This window comes from Sapajus apella, unplaced genomic scaffold (genome assembly GCF_009761245.1).
Source record: "Sapajus apella isolate SASKATOON/1434 unplaced genomic scaffold, GSC_monkey_1.0 scaffold146, whole genome shotgun sequence".
In the NCBI taxonomy this organism is placed as follows: Eukaryota; Metazoa; Chordata; class Mammalia; order Primates; family Cebidae; genus Sapajus; species Sapajus apella.
In genome coordinates, this window is record NW_022437086.1 from 2,726,633 (window position 1) to 2,745,774 (window position 19,142).

Here is a 19,142-nt window from a genome sequence, read left to right on the forward strand (position 1 = left end):
TACAGAGGGCCTGTGGCTGCCAGCATGTAGCATCCCTCACGCGTGCCCGCGAGCATAAGCATGGTATACGCATAATGTGCCAGATACATTCCATTCTCATTTCACGAACGAGGGACCCGAGGTTAGCTTTGCCATGAGGAACTTAGTCTAGCTCTAGGGCTTTATTTGTTTATTTCTTAGAGACACTGTCTTGCCCTGTCACCCAGGCTGGAGTGCAGTGTTGCAGTTGTAACTCACTGCAGCCTCAGCCTCCTGGGCTCAAGCAATCCTCCTGCTTCAGCCTCCCAAGTAGCTGGGACTCCAGGCGCACACCACCGTGCCTGTCTAGTTTTCTAAAAATTTTTTGTAGAGACAGGGTCTCACGATGTTGCCCAGGCTGGTCTTGAACTGCTGAGCTCAAGCAATTCACCCCCCTCAGCCGCCCAAGGTGCTAGGATTACAGGCATGAGGCACCATACCTGGCTTAAAATGTTTTACTCTTATTTGCAATGAGTGCATTGGTGTAGTTGGGTGATTCGTTCTTTACTTGTGAATTAAAGATGGTGTTCCATTGCATTCGTGGGCCAACCCAGCTTCTAAGAGATCTTCGGGAACCATAGGAAAGAAATTTATAGAGGGGAAAGGAGAAATGTCTTCTTAGCGAGAATAAGAAGACGTAGAAATTATGGTGAGTCCAGTTTCTATAATGATGTATTTCACCTACGTTTCTTATTTTGAGGCTGTCTGAGACCCATCCTCACATCTCTACCTTTATTAGTTAATGCCTAGCAGAGGAAAAAATTAGTAACAACCTCTCACTACGCTGGAATGCTGGAGGTCTAGGATTTTCCTTCACTGATTTTCCAAGAAACCTTGTAAATCAGATTAACAGTAATGTAAAGTATTTCGAGTATTGTTCGGATGAAATGCAATATGACAGTCTGATGTAGTTAAGTTACAGTCTAAATGTAATTACCGGAGGTGTAACCCTCAAGTTAGGCAGTGCTGAGGGTACAGGAACGGACCTGTAGGCTTTTGGGGATAATTACTTATGGAAGTACTAATAGTTACAGGGTTCAAGGCCGGGCAAGCTCCACGAGGCCCTATTGTTTATTTTTGCCTTGCTAAGTGTATTAGCATGTTATCAAAGTACTCTAGCAAGCACAGCTTGCAGGCATCAGTGAATGTTGCAAATGGAGGCAGAGAAGCTAATGTACCCGTGTATTTCTCTGGCTGGATTCCAGGCTGTGCTGAGGTTTTCTTAATTTAGAATTGACTGTAAAGGTGGACGTCTTGCTCTTGTGCCACCAACCCTGCGGCAGCATGCCAGGAAGAAATCAGCCCAGCCACAGGGCAAAATCCCAGCAGCTCAGACTCATCCCCCGATCTTATGCGAGAATGGATTCTGTCTCTGAGAACCCAGACTAAACGGCAGCAATCCACATGGGGGAGAAATTGGGGAGGAGCATCGGTGAATTGGAGTAAGCTTTCAGGACAAAGCAGGGTCCTCACTTTTATGCCCCTGTAGGGCGGGATGACATTCCTTGCTTCAAGCATTCAAGGACCCACACCCAAGCTGCCATTCCCCAGTGTCACATGGGGTGAATACGGCTTGTCAAAGAGTCTGCTCAGGACTAGACTTTGTTTTTAGGACAGAGGCAGACACGTGAGCTGCTGTATCTAGCTGTCTCCAGCCTCCCTAAGTGAGATATGAGCCATGCGTCTATCTCTCCTAATCAGTAACAAACTGGCATAAACGCTTAGCCAAGATGGGCTGGGAGGTTGTTTTTGTCTTTTCTTTTTTCTTTTCTTTGCTTTTCTTTTCTTTTTTCCTTTCCTTTCCTTTTCTTTTTCTTCTTTTCTTTTCTTTTTTAGACTCAGGAGGTTCACGTGCAGGTTTGTTAAATGCTATATTGTACAATGCTGGGATTTGGGCTTGTACCAAACCCCCCACTCAAATAGTGAACACGATACCCATAGGTAGTCTTCAAGCCCTTGCCCTGCCCCTCTCTCCCCACTCTAGGAGTCTCTAGTGTCCATGGTTGTCATCTTTGTGTCTGTGTGGACCCAATGTTTAGCTCCCACTTAAGTGAACACATGGAGTGTTTGCTTTTCTGTTTCCATCTTAATTCACTTAGCAATGACCTCCAGCTGCAGCCATGTTGCTGCAGAGGCCATGACTACACCCTTTTTTATGGCTGCATAGTATTCCATTTTCTTTATCCAGTCCACCATTAATGGGCACATAGGTTGAGTCCATATCTTTGCTATTGCGAATAGTGCTGCAGTGAACATACACATGCGGGTGTCTTTGGTAGAACAATTTATTTTCCTTTGGGTAGGTAGCCAGTAAAAATCAGATTGCTTGGCTGAGTGGTAGTTCTGTTTTAAACCCTTTGGGAAATCTCCAAATTGCTTAGAGATTTGTTGATATTGTTGGAACTGGCCCATGACGATTCCATCCAGCCTTTGCAGGGATGAACGGACAGAACTGTCACACAGTCATGCAGGCTACTTCCTGCCACATGAGCAAAGAAGAAGAAATAGCTGAGGCGCTTAACAGTCCCAGAGAGAGGGAGGGCAGAAGGACGGCAGCCTGCCTTCCCGGGTGAGAGTCTGGGGAAGGTCATGCATTCTACTTTCTTTTTTTTTTTTGAGACAGAGTCTCACTCTGTTGCCCAGGCTGGAGTGCAGTGGCACGATCTTGGCTCACTTCAAACTCTGCCTCCTGGATTCAAACAGTTCTCTGCCTCAGCCTCCTGAGTAGCTGGGATTATAGGCCCGTGCCACCACGCCCGACTCCTTTTTTTTCGATTTTTAGTGGAGATGGAGTTTCACCATCTTGGCCAGGCTGGTCTTGAACTCCTGACCTCGTGATCCACCTGCCTCAGACTCCCAAAGTGCTGGGATTCCAGGTGTGAGCCGCGGCGCCCAGCCCACATTCTACTTTCAGTGATCCTATGGAATGCAGCTGCCCTTGCTGCCCTTGGAGGACAGCTGTTGCACCCTGCATTTCCTCTCCTAGGATGCCATGGCACCCCTCTTGTCCTTCCAACATAGCCCCGGTTCGTTGCCTAACTCAGTTTCAAAGGATTTCTGGTTGTTTACAAAATGGCTTCACTAAGGCGATGAAGGGCTCTAGGCCACCGTGCTGTGACGGACACTTCCTGACTCCCTGTGAAAGGGCATGTTTTTCTCAAAGAAGAAGGAAAATGGCTTCAGTAAATTTTAAACACACACACACACACACACACACATCTTAGTAAAATGTGGAAAGGTTATATCTGGAATGTGGTTTTCCCTCCAAAACGCTGTCACGTGTTACCATGAACTACTCAAGGTCAAACAGTGCTGGCGAAGGCGGCCATTTCCTGACTGTTTCCTCTGTGCCGGCTACAACAGTAAGCATTTTACAGGTGCTGCCTCACTTCAGCCTCACATCTGTCCGGTTAACTAGTATTGTTATCCTCATTTTATTTATCATTTATTTTTATTATTGTACTGTAAGTTCTGGGGTACATGGGCAGATCGTGCAGGTCTGTTACACAGGCATACACGTGCCATGGTGGTTTGCTGCACCCATCAACCTGTCATCTACATTTGGTATTTCTCCTGATGCTCTCCCTCCCTTTGCCCCCTACCTGCCGACAGGCCCCCATGTGTGATGTTCCCCTCCCTGTGTCCACGTGTTCTCATTGTTCAACTCCCACTTATGAGTGAGAACATGCAGTGTTTGGTTTTCTGTTCCTGTGTTAGTTTGCTCAGAACGATGGTTTCCAGCTTCATCCACCTCCCTGCAAAGGACATGACTCATCCTTTTATATGGCTGCATAGTATTCTGTGGCATATATGTGCCACGTTTTCTTCTCCAGTCTGTCATGATCCCCGCTTTATATAGAAGGAAACTGAGATTTGGCTTTGAGAGGTTCAGTCAATGCCCAAGAGCACCCAGCCGTGTAGTCACAGGTCTCTCTGACTTTAATGTCTAAAGGGAAGCACTGTCTGGACAATATTCTCCACACACTTAGCACTGCAGGAAGTTAATGTGTGTTTGTTTCTTTTTCTTTCTTTCTCTTTCTTTTTATTTATTATTTTATTTTATTTTATTTTATTTTTTGAGACGGAGTCTTGCTCTGTCACCAGGCTGGAGTGCAGTGGCGCAATCTTGGCTCACTGTAACCTCCGCCTCCTGGGTTCAAGCGATTCTTCTGCCTCAGCCTCCCGAGTAGCTGGGACCACAGGCAGGCACCACCACGCCCAGCTATTTTTTTTGTATTTTTAGTAGAGACAGGGTTTCACCATGTTGGCCAGGATGGTCCCGATCTCTTGACCTCATGACTCGCCTGCCTCGGCCTCCCAAAGTGCTGGGACCACAGGCGCGAGCCACTGCACCTGGCCTCCTTTTTTTTTTTTTTTTTTTTTTTTTTTTAGAGAGAGAGCATCTTGCTCTGTCACCCAGGCTGGAGTGACATGGTACAATCACAGCTCATTGCAGCTGTAAACTCCTGGGCTCACGTAGCTGGCACTGCAGGTGCAGCACACCGCCAGGCTTGGCTAATTTTTAAGCTTTCTGTGGAGACAGGGTTCTCGTTCTGTCTCCCAGGCTGGTGGGCAGTGGTGCCGTCACAGCTCACCGCAGCCGTGAACTCCTGGGCTCAAGCAGCCCACTTTGGCCTCCCAAAGTGCTGGGATTACAGGTGTGAGATGCCCCTGGCCTGTTTGCTTCTGTTAGAATGCTTTTGCAATAAGTCAGAAACAAAAAACAAAACACACCAATTCTAACTGGCTTAAAGGATAGAAAAACACCTCAGAGGACAGAAAACAGAGTCAGGGAAAACTTCAGGGTTGCTTGAATCTGTGGCCCAAGAGTAACCCAGATTCTTCCGGCCCCCTCTCCCTGCCTAGGGCTGACCTCTGTGCAGATTACATTCTCCAAAGACGGCCCTGGCACTGCATGTGACCTGGGCAGCCCTCCATAGACAGAGGGGCCCACCTTCCCACCCTTTGAATCTGGGTGAGCATGTCACTGTTTTGTAACCCGGAGAATGCAGCAAGAGTGATGCTAGGTCAGGGAAGGGCATGCAGGATCTGCCTTGTTTCCTGGATCATTTGCAATTAGAGCCCTGATATGCTGCCCAGCTGGCATAAGAAGTCCAGCCACCCTGATGCTGCCATGCTCGGAAGAAGCTGAGCCCTTTGGAGAGGCCATGGAGAGAGGCTGAGTTGGCAATCCTGGTCTCAGACTCCTTCCGGCTCTGGAGCCATGAACAAGGCTTCAGTCACATGATTCAATCAGCATTGAGGCTTTCCCGACAGAGAATCCATAAAATCGTTAGGTTGTCACACAGCAGTGACAACCAGGAAGTGTCCGTTTCTTTTTCTTTTCTTTTTCTCTCTCTCTCTCTTTATCTTTCTTTCCTTCCTTCCTTCCTTTCTCTCTCTCTCTCTCTTTCTCCTTCCTTCCCTCCCTCCCTTCCTCCCTTCTTCTTTTTTTCTCTTTCTCTTTCTTTCTTTTTCTTTCTTTTCTTTTCTTTTCTTTCTCTTTCTTTTCTCTCTTTCTCTCTTTCTTTCACACAGTTCCAATCTGCCACCCAGGCTGTAGTGCAGTGGTGCGATCTTGGCTCACTGCAACCTCCACCCCCCCAGGTTCAAGCAAATCTCCTGCCTCAGCCTCCCGAGTAGCTGGGATTACAGGCACTGCCACCATGCCCAGGTAATTTTTGTATTTTTAGTAGAGACTGGGTTTCACTATATTGGCCAGGCTGGTCTCAAACTCCTGACCTGAAGTGATCTGCCTACCTCAGCCTCCCAAAGTGCTGGGATTACAGGCACAGGCACCTGGCCCAAAAGCGTCATTTTCATGATGGTGCAAGGTGGTTGCAGCAGTTCCAGACATCACATATAGACGTGACAATACCTAGAGTTTAAAGAGGAACCATCTCTTTTATGGGTCTCCTTTTCTCTCTCTCAAGGATGATAAAATGAGCCAGGCTCAGTAGCTCATATCTGTAATCCCAGCACTTTAGGAGGTCAAGGCGGGAGGATTGCTTGATGCCAGGAGTTTGAGACCAGCCTGGGCAACATGATGAGACCCTGTCTGTAAAGAAAATTTTGAAAATTAATCGGTTCTCATGCTACTAATAAAGACATACCCAAGCCTGGGTAATTTATCAAGGAAAGAGGTTCAATGGATCACAATTCAGCATGGCTGGGGAGGCCTCAGGAAACTTACAATCATGGCAGGAGGGGAAGAAAACATGTCCTTCTTCCCATGGCTACAGTCCCTTGTAAAACCATCAGATGCTCTGAGAACTCACACACTGTCACCAGAACAGAATCATGGGGGTAACCGCCCCCATGATCCAATTATCTCCCACTGGATTCCTCCCACAATACATGGGGATTGTGGGAAATACGATTCAAGATGAGAACTGGGCGGAGGCATAGCCAAACCGTTCCACAACTGTGGTGATACATGTCTATAGCCCCAGTTACTCAGGAGGCTGAGACGGAAGGATCACTTGAGGCCAGGAGTTCGAGACCGGGGTCAAGCTATGATTGCGCCATTGCACTCCAGCCCGGGGAACAGACCGGGACCCTGTCTCTATAAAGCAGGCATTAAAGGGTATCTCTTTGGTCAGTATTGGGTCCCATGCTCATCTGGGACAAAATGGATGTTAGGGAACAACGCCAAATGTTTACTACAATCGTACATGAGAAAAGATGCTTCTGCTTTAATTATTGGCAAACACTAGACTTAAAAATCGACCTGTTAACTGCAAGCCTGCTTACAAAGATGTATACTAACAGACATTTTTCATTTCCACTTGGGGAAATCGTATGCTGTATTTCCATTCATATGAAGCATGGAAGAGTTTTTCCTTTTTATGAAGAGCACTGTACTTCCTGGAACTCCTTTCTACAGAGCAAATCTGGAAGGATACACTGCAATTTTACGAAGTCTCTAAAGCCATGTCCATTAAACTCTGAAACATGATAAGTAGCCTGTTACCACAACTACCACTTAACATTAGTCTACTAATCAGTGTAATTAAATAAGAACTCTGCCCCTGTTTAAATAATACAATTGGGACTCCTCCACCCCTTTTCATCCCTCTTATTCCGGCGTTTTGATCTTTGCTTATGTAATGTGGGATTTAGATCCAATTTATTATGGTGAAATTATTGGTTTTCGTATTACGTCTTCCCTTTCAGGCCATCGCCACGTCATTCCCGTCTTGTTCTATAGTGTGTTCACAGCATTATCTTAAACTTTAGATGTGGATGGTTTCAGTTCTAGACACAGTCCCTTAAGGCCCTGTTTTCCCCCCATTCTTAAACCCCTTATTTCGATTCATGTCTCCGTGGGCCGATGTGCACTTTCAACACTGTCTTTAGGAAGGGTAGTAGATTTCATGCTTTTGAGCCCTTACACGACTGATTTATATTCTGTTGCCTTGTAGATGAATCATAACCTTGCCAGGTGTCAGATTCCTAAGGAATAGCCTTTTCCCTTAAAAACTCAATGATCTCTCTCCAATGTGTCCTGGAACCTCTCTGCTATATCCAAGTGTTGTCCCAGAAGAGCTTTCTTCCCTTATAATTAACTTATGTTTTATGCCAAGATATTTGCTCCATGCTTTCTTTATTCTTGCATTTCAAACACATCGACCATCAAGATACGTCTAAGGCTAGACATCTGTTAAATTAGGTTACCCGGTTGACAATAAGCCCAGCAGATCTGGAGAGCTAACTTTGTGGCTTTTTTTATTGTTGTTTTTTTTTTGAGACAGAGTTTCCCTCTGTCACCCAGGCTGCAGTGCAGCGGCATGATCTCGGCTCGCTGGGACTTCTGCCTCCTGGATTCAAGCAATTCTCTTGCCTTAGCCTCCCGAGTAGCTGAGATTACAGGCCTGCACCACCACGCCTGGCTAATTTTTGTATCTTTAGTAGAGACGGGGTTTTGCTACATTGGCCAGGTGGATCTCGAACTCCTGACCTCAAGTGATTTGTCTGCCTCGGCCTCCCGAAGTGCTGGGGTTACAGGTGTGAGCCACCTTGTCTGGCCAGTGGCTCTTGTTTAGAAATAACAATTTTCTGGCTGGGTGCAGTGGCTCACACCTGTAATCCCAGCACTTTGGGAGGCCGAGGCAGGGGAATCACTTGAAGTCAAGAGTTCAAGACCAGCCTGGCCAACATAGTGAAACCCCATCTCTACTAAAAATACAAAAACTAGCTGGGTGTGGTGGCACACACCTGTAATCCCAGCTACTCAGGAGGCTGAGGCACAGAGATCACTTGAACCCAGGAGGCGGAGGTTGTAGTGAGCCAAGGTCACGCCACTGCACTCCAGCCTGAGAGACAGAGCAAGACTCTGTCTCCAAAAATAAAAAAGACAGAGAGAGAGAGACAGAGAAATAACGGGAAAGAATTTGCCATAAAATAGAATGAGTCTCAGTGAGGCAGAAACAGCTCCTGAACGTGCAGAGGGCCGGGAATACAGATAAGTCCATGAAGGGTGGTTTGCCTCTGCATGGTCGCTTCTCTAAGAAGGTAAAAGTCACTGACTTGGGTCAGCACCGCTGCGGAGATGTCACTGCCCCGCTGCGGAGATGTCACCGCCCCGCTGCAGAGATGTCACCGCCCCGCTGCGCAGATGTGAGGTCACTTCCTCCCTTTTGCTCATTGGACCTGAGCTCCACTCCAGATCCAGGCCCATCTGTGCAGCCTTTTCCCTCAAGCTGCTCCTTGCCCCTGTCACGTCATTACTCTTGCCCTTGGACATTGCAAGGGTAACAGTTAATGTTGCACAGTGAGGTTGCACCCACCCCCAAATTCAGTGACACATCCCAAGAAGCATTGACCCTGCTGTTCTGAGATCCGTGGCTGGGCGGAGACCCGGTCGATCTGGGCTGGGCTGAGCTGGGAGGCTCTGCTTCTAGAGCAACCTGGGTCAGGTCTGCTCTGTGTATTCATGCTGGGCCCAGGCAGCAGAAACTCAGGGCAAGGTTTTCTCACTGAGACGTCTTTGGTGCAAGAGCTCATGCCCAATTGCCTCTGCTCATTCCACATCTGCCAACACCTCATTGCCCAAAGCAAGTCACCCGGCCAAGTCTAACACCAACAGGCAGGAATATACCCCAAAGGGAAGGAGGTATATATTTGCTTTGCAGTATTCCAAATTATGACTCCCAGCTGTCCCCAAATATGATAATCCACAATGACAAAAGAGCTTTAAAAGCAAAGGTCGTCGGTCTACCCCATGGCTGGTCGGATGCCCTCACAGTGCCAACTCTGGTGGGGTTGGTGTGTTTCTTCTAAAATTTTCTCTGCCTTGACGCCCTAACTTCCTAGATGTGGTCTCCATCTGTCTTTTTAGGTGCTTCTGTGGGGCTGGTGGTTTATGTGGTTTATGGCCTCTGTTACCTTGTTGCCAGGAAGTGTTTGTTTTTCTCCAGCTAATTAAAATTTCACAAGCAACAAATAAATTTAAAACGATGAGGCCAGGATGTATAATTGAGTCTAATAAATGTCATGTTGCACAGCTTAGCTGTGTGCTCAATTTGTGATCTGAGAGGCCATGCCACTTCCATAGTTGTGATCTGCTTATTAATAGGGAGAGGCTGTGGTTTAAACACAAGTAAAGTTTGTGATCTGGCTTCTAAAATGTGATAGAAATGTTCGCCGCTTACCCCCGAGCCATGTTTCCCTGTGCTTACTAAAACAGAGGGTTGTAATCCCTAACTGCATGCCTTGTGTATGATTTGGCAAGACAAACAGAAGGAAGGGTGACTTACCCAAGTGCCGTGTTAGTGATGTGGTTACTGGAGGATTGTACAGCTCACCCATGCTGGCCTGTGATCAGTTACCCAAGCAAAAGGCCAGGGGCTTACACAGTGCCGCGTTTATGAGCTGGTTATGAAAACAGAGAGTCCCATCCCGGCACAGTGCCTCACACCTGTAATCCCAGCACTTTGGGAGACTGAGGCAGGAGGATCCCATGAAGTCAGGAGTTTGAGACCAGCCTGGACAACATAGCAAGGCCTCATCCATACGAAGAATATTTTTAGAAATAGCAGGGCGTGGTGGCATGCACCTATGGTCCCAGCTACTCGGAAGGCTGAGGTGGGAGGATTGTTGGAGCCCAGGAGCTCGAAGCTACGGTGAGCTGTGAACGAGCCACCATACTGCAGCCTGGGTGACAGAGTAAGACCCTGTCTCGAAGAAATGAAAAAAGTCGAGCAGAGTCCTGTGTCACCTTCCCACACACCACATACGTGCCCCAGTGACTACGGCTTAAACAGTCTGCATTTGTCATCTGGTTCCTGCACAGGGGACTCTGGGCCTAACCTTCGACTCCCGTCTGGTCGTTTCCTGGAAGAAGGAGGAGGTCTCTAAATTGTGTAGGGTTTCCCCTGAGAACTAACACTGGTTCAAGGATATTCTAATTAATTTGGGCTTCTAAGAAAAAATAATAGTAACCCCCTTCATTTCACTTCACGTCTCAGAACACAATGCCTTCGTGTTCCCACTGTTTTTAACAATCGTTGCTCCTATTTTTTGACAGTTGATGCTCATATTTTTACGGCATAGAAGGGACACACTCCTTGCCCCGCCGTTCCTCTCAGTCACTTCTCTGTACGTGTTTCTTCTCCACTCTCCACTCAGCCTGGACCCACTTGGCTCAAGTCTTCTGATTTTTTTTTTAGGATGGATCATAATGACCTCTAAAAGGGAGACTGAGATAGCAGGGGCCACTTCCTTTTTACCTGGCATCATTTATATAATCTAATTAACTTTCAAGAATTTTTTTAAGAGATAGGCTCTCATTCTGTTGCCCCGGCTGGAGTACAGCAGCACAACCATAGCTCGCTGCAGCCTTGAACTCCTGGCTCAGGCGATCCTCCCACCTCATCTTCCCAAGTAGCTAGCACGACAAGCCTACACCACTCAACCCAGCTAATTTTTGGGGGCATGGGGGGCGGGGGGTATCGAAATAGGGTCTTGCTATGGTGCCCAATCTGGTCCCAAATGCCTGGACTCAAGCAGTCCTCCCACTTTGGCTTCCCAACGTGCTGGGATTTCAGGCGTTCACCACCATGCCTGGCTTGCTCTTCTGATTCTTTGTCCTCTATCTGGTCATTTTTTTTCCCTTTATCCATGTTATATCCTGTATTTTCCATTCCTTAAGTCTCATGGCTGTCACTATATTTTATTCCACTCTTCTTCTTGCTTTAATATTTCTGGTGGCGTGTACCTGTAGTCCCAGCTACTCGGGAGGCTGAGGTGGGAGGATTGCTTGAGCCCAGGAGTTCTGGGCTGTAGTGCGCTATGCCGATCTGGTGTCCACACTAAGTTTGGGATCAACAGCGGGGGACCACCAGGTTGCCTAAGGAGGGGTGAACCGGCCCAGGTCGGAAGCGGAGCAGATCGAAACTCCCGTGCTGATCAGTAGTGGGATCATGCCTGTGAATAGCCACTGTACTCCAGCCTGGGCAACAGAGCAAGACTCTGTCTCAAAAAGCAAAAAAAAAAAAGGCAACACTTGGAAGCTGTTTTTCAGCACTTGGACTCAATGATGAAACGACTAAGAGGCACTGAAGGGTTTTCAGTGGTCACCTTGGCTTCTGGGGCCTTGTCTCTGAATGCACATCTGCAAAAGTATCTACATAAGTCAGAGTCCCTGCACACAGAATCAAGGTGAACCCACACTTCATTCATTTGCTCAGCACAAGCAAATATGCACTTTCTTACTTAGACTGCACTTTGCTGCTGTTTGATTCTCTTCCCTCGCCTTCAAACCGCCGTCAGAAATGGCTTTCTTCTCTATCACCTGAAGATACTCAGTCAGGATTACTTACCTGGGGTCACTGCCATGGTAAAAGGCGCTGTCCAGATGAGACAAGTCATAGCAGTGACATCTCACCCTGTCGCTTTGCTGAGTGCCAGATGGAAGCTGTCGAGGGAAGCCTGAAGGCCTACGTGGCATTCTTTAAATGAGGGGGGAAAAAGCAGGGGTGTTTTAGCCACGAGGAACTTAAATTTCTTCGTTCTCAGGGAGAATTATGAGTTGCGCCATGTCAGCCTCCCACGTGGAGCAGAGATGGATATTCTGAGCCTAAATACAGAGATGAAGTGAGTGATCACGTCATTAACAGGCCTGTCAACAGCATGTCTTATATTTGTATTACTTTGCATTTTTTATGGTAGAAAATTAACATTTCTTTATTATTATTATTACTTTATTTTTTTTGAGACAGGGTTTCACTCCCTTCGCCCATGCTGGAGCGCAGGGGCCTGATCTTGGCTCACTGCAAACTCCACCTCCCAGGCTCACGTGATTCTCCTGACTCAGCCTCCCGAGTAGCTGGGATTACAGGCACGTGCCACCACACCGCACCTGGCTCATTTTTGTATTTTTTGCAGAAACGAGGTTTTGCCACGTTGCCCAGAGTGGTCTCAAGCTCCTGAGCTCAAGTGATCTGTCCACCTCCGCCTCCCAAAGTGCTGGGATTACAGGCATGAGCCACCACACCCAGCCTCTTAATTTGATCCTCACAAAAACCTCTATAAGGTGGATAAGGAAGGGATTTTCATTATTATGGTTATTCTTATCATATTATTGCTATTCATATTATTGTTTTGGTCATTAGGATTATCTATTAAGTGAACAAGGAAAGAGATTCCAAGTTATTAAATGACCTGCCTCAGGGGACGGAACTGGTTAGATTATAGCCTATTAGCTCCTGAACTCGGGGTCTGCATTTATTTGCATGAGGAGGCAAAGGACTTAGCTGATTCATTTCATTTTCTGGAACAGCTGCAGCTGCCAGTGAAAGTGATACCAAGGAGCTTTGGGTGTGGAGTCTGGGTATTGATGAATTCTTACCTCTGCAATAACGAGCTGAATGACTTTGCTTCTCCTTACCTTTTTATGTGTGGGCCACAGCAAAACGAAGATGCGTGATTTGGGAATAAAAGAGTTCCATCCACATAACAACCACATGGTATAAATAACAGCAGCCCTAGTTTTCACAGGGGAAAGCTAAGGAACAGAGAAGTTTAGTAACTTTCAGTGAGTCACACAGCCACTATGTGATGGTATCTGAACAAGAATCAAGTTCACGGACTTTTTCTCAGCGTATTCATACTAAGAACCTATTCATTCGCCGGGCATGGTGGCTCATGCCTATAATCCCAACACTCTGGGAGGCTGAGGCTGGTGGATCACTTGAGGTCAGGAGTTCGAGACCAGCCTGGCCAACATAGTGAAACCCCATCTCTACTAAAAATACAAAAATCAGCCAGGCGTGTGGGTGGGCACCTGTAACCGCAGTCACTCAGGAGGCTGAGGCAGGAAAATTGCTTGAATCTAGGAGGCAGAGGTTGCAGTGAGCCGAGATCATGCCATTGCACTCCAGCCTTGGCTACAAGAGCAAAACTCCATCTCAAAAAAGAAAAGAAAAGAAAAGAACTTATTCATGCACGCATACACACATGGAAAAAGATGGAGAGAGAGACGGACAGACAGACAATGGCTTCGTCATTAAGCCTTCATCTTCCCTCAGATCTATCCCACATGCTTGTCTGCTGCACATAAAATGAACCACTTGAGAACACTGGCACATTCTCCTAGGTGCACAGCAGGGAGTTTTAGCTGTTGTTTATTCTCAGGAGTGCTGCGAGGATATAAATATTTTTCCTTTGCCCCGTTTGTTTCCCGTGGCGCCAACAACCCCAGACAGTGCAGACTGCAAAGAGCTCCCACGTATTGACTAGAGTGGGCCCCTGTTGAGAACACCACCTGTACCCCACTTTGCTCTAGGGGTGTATTCACAGCTTACCCTCAGGGCCCGAACTGGGCAGTCCAACAGTTGTGCCGCCGCCCCTGTCAAAGCACAGCCTGCCCCGTGTCCAGACTTCTGATGATGAGTTATTCCAGACAGACTTGGCATCAAAGCCCTTTACTTTATAGACAGCAACCAGAATAAATCTCGATTCCTTCCCTGTTGCTCTTACAACAAATTATCATACACTTTGTGGCTTAAAACAGCAGGAACGTATTCTACACTTCTGGCGGTCAGAAGTCTGTAATCGATTCCCTTGGGCTGACACCAAGATGTCTTCCTGGAGGGTCCAAGGGAAGAATCCATTTCCTTGCTCTTTGGTGGCTTTTGGTGGCCAGGCGGGTGGCTGCTTGCCCCATCTTCACACACACACACACACACACACACACACACACACACACACACACACTTCAATTTCTCTTCCTTCCTCACAGGGCCTTCTCCTCTTAAGTGAAATCTGCCTTTCCCCCAGTCTTATGTGATTATATTTAGGGTTGTGAACCCTGAAAATTTGAGAAAGTCTCAGTTAATTTAGAAAGTTTATTTTGCCAAGGTTAAGGACATGCACCTGTGACACAGCCTAAGGAAGTCCTGACATGTGCCCAAGGTGGTTGGGGAACAGCTTGGTTTTATACATTTCAGAAAGGCAAGATGTCAATCAATGTATGTGGCTGGGGGCGTGGCTCACACCTATAATCCCAGCACTTTGGGAGGCTGAGGCGGGAGGATCACCTGAGGTCAGGAGTTCAAGACCAGCCTGGCCAACATGGCAAAACCCTGTATCTACTAAAAATACAAAAGTTAGCTGAGTGTGGTGGCAGGCACCTGTAATCCCAGCTACTCAGGAGTCTGAGGCAGGAGAATCACTTGAACCTGGGAGGTGGAGGTTGCAGTGAGCTGAGATCACGCCACTGCACTCCAGCCTGGGCAACAGAGCAAGACTCCATCTAAAAAATTTATATATATATTATATATATATTTTTTTACATATTCATTTTGCTCCACGCTCTCTCTCTCTTTCTCTCTCTATATATATACATATATATATATATATATATATATAAAATTATGTGTGTGTGTGTGTGTGTGTGTGTGTGTGTATAATATGTAAGAAGTCCATTGGTTCTGTCCAGAAAAGCAGAGACAACTTGAAGCAGGGAGGGGGCTTGCAGGTCACAGGAAGGTGACAGGCAGATGGCTGCCTTCTTTTGAGTTTCTGATAAGCCTTTCCAAAATAGAATGGGAGGCAGATTTGCCCTGAGCAGTTAGTTCCAAACTTGAATTTTCCCTTTAGCTCGGTGATTTTGGGGGCCCAAGGTATTTTCTTTCACAGGGTCTATCTGCACATTCCAGGTGAATCTTGGCATCTGTAAATTCCCTTTTACATGTAAGGTAACCCATGTATAGGTTCTCGGGATTAGGATGTGGGGATCTTTGGGGCCACCAATTGGCTTATCACAAAAGCCATTTCTTTGAGGGCAGAAAGAACTCTATTCTCCGGAGTTCTCACACATTCTGCACTCCAGCAGGTCAGATCAAGCCAGCATGAAGGGCTGAGCCCCCAGTGAACTATTATTTGGGGCCACGGCTCCCATCAGTGCTGGAAATCAGGAGCAGAGAGCCGCTAATGGACTTCTCCTTTGACCTGTCCTCCTAAACCAGCCCTATCATTTTACCCGAGGAAGCGCACTTCGGCACGGTGATTATCTCCATTTTAAAAGGAGAAACGTTTTTCTGGTTCTTCCGGTGCTACATATCCATTGTGGAAACACGTGCCCTCAGCTCCCTTCCAGCCCCCGCGCACAGAGCACGTTCCAGCCTCCTGGTCGTCGCTCTTGCTGGTCCCTGTGCCTGGAATGCTCGTCCCCCAAGTGTCCACACGAACCCACCCTTGCCTCCTCCATGCCCCGCCTCAAATGTCACCTTCTCACTGTGACTTTCCCTGGAGTCGTTATTCATTTATTTAATTTTTAAATGTATTTGTTAAGATGAAGTCTTGCTCTGTCACCCAGGCTGGAGTGCGCTGGTGTAATCTTGGCTCACTGCAACCTCCACCTCCCGGGTTCAAGCCTGTCTCCTGCCTTAGCCTCCCAAGTAGCTGAGATTACAGGTGCATGCCACCACACGCAGCAAATTTTTGCATTTTTAGTAGAGGTAGGGTTTTACTATGTTGGCCTGGCTGGTCTCGAACTCCTGACCTCAAGTGATCTGCCCACCTCAGCCTCCCAAATTGCTGGGATGACAGGCATGAGCCAGTCATGCCTGGCCTGAGATTGCATTTTACACACTTCTTCTTATATTTCCTGCCTCCCCCGGCCACCCTGTAAGCTCCATAAGGACAGGGGATTTTTCTCTGTCTCACGCCGTGGCGCATCCTCAGTGCCTAGAACAGGTCCTAGCACTTTGTAGATTCTCAATATATATTTGTCAAATAAGTGAAAGAAAAGCACCAAGGGAAGATAAATATCAGAGACCATGGGAGCCTGGGGTCCGTCTGCAGTTCCCTGCCTGTTACAGTAGAATGTAGCCAGCAAGTTTCAACAGCAGCATCAGGGAGAGCCAGACGCACACCCTAATTCCAAGTTCCTGTACAGCAGGAGTGGCTGTGGCCTGGCTGGAGAGGGAAGCAGAATGCGTGTCCACAGATGATCGGACGCCTTATATCTCACTCCTTCGTTTCTTATCTTTGCCTGTTATTTAATCTCTTCGAGCTCCAATCCATTTATCTGTAAAATGGGCATCATGTAGCCTTTGCTTCCTCGGTGAGGCTTAAATGAGGCCACGTCTGCTGTGCACCTGGCTCAGAGGAAGTTCTCCCTGCATCTAGCCTCTCAGTCTAGGTGGGGACGAGACATTTGGCATCCAGACAGCCCAGTCCTGTGGGCCTCCCTTCTCAGATTTGCAGCTGGAGGACCCACCAATGGGCTCAGATCCCAGGCGAGTTGTCTGTATTCACAGGTCTTCATTTAAGTGACCCGCCAAGTTGAAATGCAGCCCTCTCTCACCCATGACATAGGAGAACGCCATCTTCCACAGAGCTCGGGCCCTGGGACAAGGCAAAAGCCACATATGGTGGAGGTGACCTGGACTCCAGCTGCAACCTGTTTCTCCGTGCATCCGGCTGGCATTTCCTCCAGGCTGCAGGGGAGCAGTTTCTTCGTCTGAGTACTCGATGTTCACTGGTGTTCAGGGCCGTGCTTCATAAGAAACAGACATGTCTGGGCTCCACAGCAACCTAGTTGGAGACCAGCCTGGACAACATAGCAAGACCCCATCTCTAAAACAAAAAATACAAAAATTATGTGGACATGGTGGCATGCACCTGTAGTCCCAGCTACTCAGGAGGCTGAGGTTGGGGATCACTGGAGCCCGGGAAGCAGAGGTTGCAATGATGAGACCCCACACGGGGCAAGACCTGTAGGAAATGAGATCAGAGGTGGGAAGAAGAGATTCACACGTCACTTCATCCCATGCGGGGCAGGCAAGCAGAAGGCCACTCCAGGGTCCCCTCCAGCCTGGCCTGTTGTTGATTGTCTTTGAAGAGGAACAGGAGGATTGCTGGTACAGAGGCTAGGGTTTGGGGCCGGAGCTGTGTCAGGAGCAGAGGCTGGGGACGCCCCAGCCCAAGGTATTCAAGGGCAGGTCAAAGCACTTTCCTGCCTTCACTCAGAATGATCTTGTGCTCTTTTTCAGAGGGCAAAGCTTTTCAAAGTCAGCCACAGTGTCTGAGTCACATGCCTGCTCCATCGGTCTTGCTGTTAGTGGAAAATTTCTTCCAGACTGGGAGTCAGTAGGTGCTCAATCTTTATTTGGGTGTGATTGGGCATTTTCATCTTTTCTCTAAGCCCACCAGTGCCTTCTGGGGGTAGATTGCAGAGGCTTAGTCACGTGCCCCAGCCCCATCGCCTTGCTCCACTGAGCTGATTCCTTTGCGGGGGCCAAAGAACGCAGGGGACCGCTTCTCTCTGTCCTCCTGGCTCTCCACCCAGTGAGGAAGGGCATGCTGGAGCCCAGAAGGCCCTATCCTTAGCCCAGCACCCATTGTTTGGGTTTTTATCGTTTCTTTGTTTCTTCCTTTATTCAGAGAGCCTCGCTCTGTCGTCCAGGCTGGAGTGCAGTGGTATGGTCTCGGCTCACTGCAACCTCCACTGCCCACGTTCAAGTGATTCTTCTGCCTCAGCCTCCCAAGTAGCTGGGATCACAGGCACACGCCACCATGCAGGGCTAATTTTTGTATTTTTAGTGGAAACAGAGTTTTACCATGTTGGCCAGGCTGCTCTCGAACTCCTGACTGCAACCGATCAGCCCGCCTCGGCCTCCCAAAGCGCTGGGATTGCAGGCGTGAGCCACCGCACCCAGCCGTGTTTTCTGCTGCAAATGTTGCATTTTCTCAATACCTTTAGCAATCTTCCACTTCTTTGCCCAAACGACTCATCTTCCCAAGCAGTGTTGTCCAGAGTGTGCCTGTCTCTTTGTTCTTGGCAGGGTGGGGTCTGTCTCAGGATACCTTTCATGGTCCTGCTGTTTAATTCCTCGTATGGGGAAAAATCTTGGCCCGAAGACGGACTCTAGACATCTTCCTGGTTACATTGGTGTCTCCTGCCCTTCACATCTGGACCCCCCTGGGAGGTGGATGGTTGGACCCAGCCTTTGGAGAGGCTGTCTGCTATTTGATAGAAGAGGCCGCCTTGTTTGCGGGGTGGGGACCAAGGAAGAAGGAGAAGGCTCTGGAAGGAAGTTCTGCAGAGCTCATGACCTCGCTTGGCCTGGTCACATTGGTGCTCAAGGCATACTTAGAACATGGCTATATTTTTAATCTGTGTGCCAAGATAAGTGGGTGCGATCACTCAGCTGTGTAAGTAGGACTCCAGCTGTTGAAGAGTCCGTCGGGATACCCCAGACAACAGGAGTTACTATTGTGGTGAACTGCAGCCAATTCCTTCTTAACTCCCTGGTTAAGAAGTTCTGACCCGTGGATTGTCCAAGCAGCTCACTGTCAGCAGGAAAATTGCCTTTTGCAGATGGGCAGACAAAGGAATAGAGGTGTGAACTATTTTGGAGTGTATTCCGCCTGTTTTTTTCTCCAGAGGAGAAAGAAACTGTGCCATAAAATTCGTTCCAGACCTTCTGTGAAAGTTGAAATGGGATTGGACTCGCTCAGGAATCTGGGCAGCAAAGAGGTTTGGCCCCCAGCTGTGCAGGTCCCTGTATGAGTCAGGTACGAAAAATGGAGCAAAGGCCTCTCAAGGCAGCCGGCAGCCAGCAGTGAGCTCTGGCCTTTTGGCAGGCCTGGCATTTCATCTTATCAGGAATTCA

At 48.0% G+C, this 19,142-nt stretch overlaps 1 protein-coding gene across 5 annotated transcripts in view; it reads left to right on the top strand.

Moving 5' to 3' along the window:
* Positions 1 to 19,142, top strand: part of CALN1 (calneuron 1) — a 612,621-nt gene that overhangs the window by 543,679 nt on the left and 49,800 nt on the right. The gene's annotated exons all lie outside the window — the stretch shown is intronic.